Below are 4,896 nucleotides of genomic sequence, written 5' to 3'. Positions count from 1 at the left end.
TGCAAGCACAGGATAAATGAAATTATTTTGTTGGTCATTCGTAATGAGAAACTCGATCTTAAAGATATTTTAATTAATTGAATTTTGTTTGAATTGATTGCATATTCTTAATTTTAATTTCTCAAATTTATTCTCACCTCTAAGATTTCAATTACCAAATTTTAAATCATTTTTCTCCATTTTAATTTTTAGGAATGAGCAATATCACAAAGTAAATAATATAGTTCCTATGAAGAAAATGATGATTTTATTACTTGACGCTTGCAATTTGTGTGTATCAAAATTTTAGCGTCGTTAGAGACTAACTCTTAACTCAATGATTCTTATTTTTTTTAATAGGAATTAAACATTAAATTTATCTTTATTTTTGTTTTTATCTCAATTGTTTTTCTTTTCAAACTTCATGTATTTTTCTATCGTGTGAAATTCCTGTCTACACTCAAATCTCTATCTATAAAAACTAATTAAAAGAGATCCAGGTTAAATGAACCATTTAGAGACTAGCCACTCAGCCAGGTTAATCTCCCGAATCTTGCCAAAAAAATTGGTGAGCTTTGGAGTGTTGTCGTGTGTCACCCAAAGGGTGTTAATAATACAAGTTCAATCCAATGAATTGATTTCCATGACATCTTAACGAGTTAACTTTGGTTGCTTTTTTCAACTTTCTAACTCAGATAAACTAACTCCCACAATTTGCTAACTCAAGAAGTTAAATTACATGCTGAGTTAATTTGTCCTATTAGGTTGACGCATTTTCCCCCCCTTAAGTTTTAGCAGGTTACGATAATATTGTGAACTTAATTATTTTATTATTATCGAACAATTTATTTGTATTATTTTATAGAGTTAATATATTATGGTTGATAGAATTATTAGTGAACTTATAATAGTGTTGTACATTTGTTGAATACATGTCTCATGTGTTGGTTACTTCCTTAAAAATAGGAGTAGATGTCTCTTTCTTTTAAGAAAAATATTTTCATTATGAAATATATTTATATTTTTATTTGGAAGTTACTTTATAGATTTAGCCAGAACAAATTATTCCTATCAACAACATTTGAATATATTCAATATCTCTTTATGTAAGTATTTTAATGTTGAGTTTTATGATAGTTAAAAGTTATTTAAGGATTGTGTTGCCCTTTCTTTAGAGTCATTAAATGTGTCCTTATCTATAATATATAACACCATCGTATATAAAGAATAAGAATTTGAATCTATTTTTATAGGGATTTTGATACAAAATATAATTGAGCCCATAATAGATACAATGGCTAGAGGTTAATTTTTCATGATTCTTATTTATACTTTCGCTTGATTTTAATATATTATTTTTCATTTTTAACATGTTTAGATCAATAAAACTCCTAACGTATCAGAGCCACATAAAGTTTGTAACACCCCATTTTTCTTATTTCGATTTTATTTTATTTTAAGGGTATTTTGGTAATTTTATAAAGGTGATAGGGGTGATTTAGTAGCTTGGAACGGGCTGTTCCGGAATTGGAACGGGCCGTTCCAAACTACCAAAAAGCATGTGATTTAGTAGCTCGGAACGGGCCGTTCCAGAATTGGAACGGGCCGTTCCAAACTACCAAGTTGTGTGTGAGTTAATAGCCCAGAACGGGCCGTTCTCAAGATGAAACGGGCCGTTCCGGACTATTAAATATGCCATTAACCCTAATTGGGAACGGGCTTGGAACGGGGCGTGACCGTTGTGGGTAATTAATGCACACCAGAATGGGCCGTTCTGGTTTTGGAACGGGCCGTTCTGGATGTGATTTTTGGCCACGTTTCAATGGTCCGGAACGGGCCGTTCCAGATTTGGAACGGGCCGTTCCGGCGTAAAAAGCCTATCAATAGAGCTGTTTGCCACTCCCAAAAAGCACACCTCTCATTTCTGATTTCTTTTCTTCTGCTTTCTCTCTTCTTTCCTCTACTTTCTGCTTCAGACCGAGGGGAACCCAACGAGGGAGATCAACCAGGTCTAGTCTAGATTCAGCTTCTACATATCCAGGTACGGGGGAAAAGGGAATTATTTATATATAGAGTTACATGAGGGAATTGGGTAGAGGAAGAACCCCTTAGAATTATGAGCAATTTTAGAAATATTTCTGTTTGAAGAATTATTGGCATTATTTGATTCTGTATATATTTAGGACAATAAATATATAATTTGTTTGTAAAAATGATGCTCTAGGAGGGAGAACGAAATTATAGAAAAGTGCCTGTAGGTTAGGTTTTGGAAAAATTGGATTATTTCTGTTTGAGGAATTAATTAGACCATTAGATTCCGTATGTGTTGAGGATTAGAAATATATATTTAAATCGTAAGAATGATGATCTGGGAGAGAGAACGAAATTGTAGAAAAGTGCCTGTGAGCTAGGTTTTGGAACAATTAGGGATTTTACTGTTTATGTTGAAATTATATTAAATTGGTAATTCCGTTGTTTATTATATTAATTTATGAATATCATTGTTATATTATTTGATAAAAATTGATGATTTAAATGTGAATTACTTGATACGTGTGAAACCCATTATTTTGGACATATCTGATATATGTATGAAATTAAATTATGAGATGTTGTATGGAAATGATTAAGAATATGATTGCGATGTGTTTCCTCACACTAATGACTAGGGATGGCACGGCCCCTGGGTAAGTGGTGCTACAGGGAGGGCGTGACCCTAGCATGGTGTGGGATGAGTAAGACAGTTAACACACACCACTTATGTTGATTATGGCAGCCCTGACATAGGGTTAATTGCAAGAGATTGTGTGGATTGTGATGTGATTGTGGTTCCTCACATCAATGACTAGGGATGGCATGGCCCCTGGGTAAGTGATGCTACAGGGAGGGCGTGACCCTGGCATGGTGTGGGATGAGTGAAGCAATTAACCTGTATCACTTATGTCAGTTGTGGCGTGGTCTTGACATAGTGTTAATTGTAAGATTTATGTGGATTGTGATGGACTGATGTAATTGTGAATTGAGAAATGATTGATTAATTATGATATATATATATATATATATATATATATATATATATATATGAATGCTGATAAATATTTTATTAAGCAAACGAGTTTTGATAAGATTACATTTGTGGTGTGTTTGTATGTACTTTACATATGATTGTTTTCTTTTCTCACCGTACGATTTGTGGATGTTTTAGGTGAGAAAGATCCAGCTTCGAGTGGCATCTAGAATGCCAATAGTGGAATTGCGGGATGCTCTGATAGTGTGACATCGGGGAAAGGATTTTTAGAATATAGGTTTTATATGGATTTGGAATTGTAGATGTTATTTTTGAAAATAATTTGAAAACTATTGCATTTCATTTTTATTATTATTGAAGGATAATTTTTAAGATTCTCATGTGAACCCTTTTACCGAAATTGAAAAATTTATTTATAAGTTTTTATTATTACAATATATATATGTTGGGGTAGTAAGGGTGTCACATTTAGTGGTATCAAAGCAGGTCGATCCAATCGGCCGTGAGTTATGAGTCTACTATGCTTGTTTGGTAGATAATTGATGGAATGATTGATTGTGCAATTTGTTGATATGTTAGTTTGTTGTTTACTTATAGTATAATTGTTAACTTTTCTGGTGATCAGAAAAGTAATGGCAGGAGGTAGGAACAATCGTGCAATCGCTGATGCCCTACAAGCGATGGTTTAGGCTCTTGGTAATATGAAACAACAACCAGAGATAGATTGGTTGGAGAGATTCCAACGAAATAATCCGCCAAGCTTCCGTGGGGGTTATAATCCTGATGGAGCTGCTGACTGGATTTTTGAAGTGGAAAAGATATTCCAAGCTATGGGATGTCCTTTGATACAGAAGGTGACTTTGGCTACCTTCATGCTTTCTGGAGAGGCTGGCATCTGGTGGCAAGGTGCTCTGCAAAGAATGATAGCTGCAGGTACCCTAGTGAACTGGGAGAATTTCAAGCAGCTATTCTTGGAGAAATACTTTCCCCGAGATGTAAGACATAAGAAACAGGTGGAATTCCTTGAATTGAAGCAAGGAGAAGATTCTGTGGCTGATTATGTGACTAAGTTTGAAGACTTGGTTAGATTCTGCCCTATGTATGATGGTGTGGGCAATGAGGAGGAAAAATGTGTAAAGTTTGTGAGTGGTCTTCGACCGGAGATTAAACAAGTTTTCAATTATCAAGGGATCACTCACTATCACGAATTGGTAAACAAGTGCAGAGTATACGATGAGGATAACCGTGCTAGGGTAACTCATTATAAGAGTGGAGGACCCATGAGGAATAATAAGTTTGGGTCATCTAGTAAGGGTAAACCTTACACCAAGTTTGCCAGGAATTCGGGTTCTAAAGTGAATAATCAAGATTATGTGCAACAAAGAAGCCAAGCTCCAACGGCTAGCCAAGCTTCAAGAGGGGAAAGTGTGGGTTTTGTTTCACACAACAACTGCTTCAAATGTGGGCAGCCAGGTCATAGGGCAGTTGAGTGTCGGACGCAAAGAGTTATAACATGTTTCAAATGTCAAGCGAAGGGACACAAAGCTAGTGAATGCCCCCAAAATAGGAAAGAAACAACAGATGTTGCCGGGAGCGCTAGCAAACCTCGAGCGACAGGAAGGGTGTTTGCCTTGAGTGGTGCTGAAGCTTCACAATCCAAAGACTTAATCCAGGGTATGTGTTTCATTAATGGAACTCCTCTAATTGTTTTATATGACTCTGGTGCGACTCACTCTTTTATATCACATGCGTGTGTGTCCAAATTAAAATTTCCTATTTCTTCCTTGTCTTTTGAGTTAATAGTAGAGACACCAACTAGTGGTTCAGTGTCTACTTCTGAGGTCTGTTTAAAATGTCCTTTGATTATTGAGGGTAGAGATTTCATGGTT

This window comes from Cajanus cajan, chromosome 10 (assembly GCF_000230855.2).
Source record: "Cajanus cajan strain Asha chromosome 10, NIPB_CcT2T_4, whole genome shotgun sequence".
NCBI lineage: Eukaryota > Viridiplantae > Streptophyta > Magnoliopsida > Fabales > Fabaceae > Cajanus > Cajanus cajan.
This window is presented reverse-complemented; position numbering follows the sequence as displayed.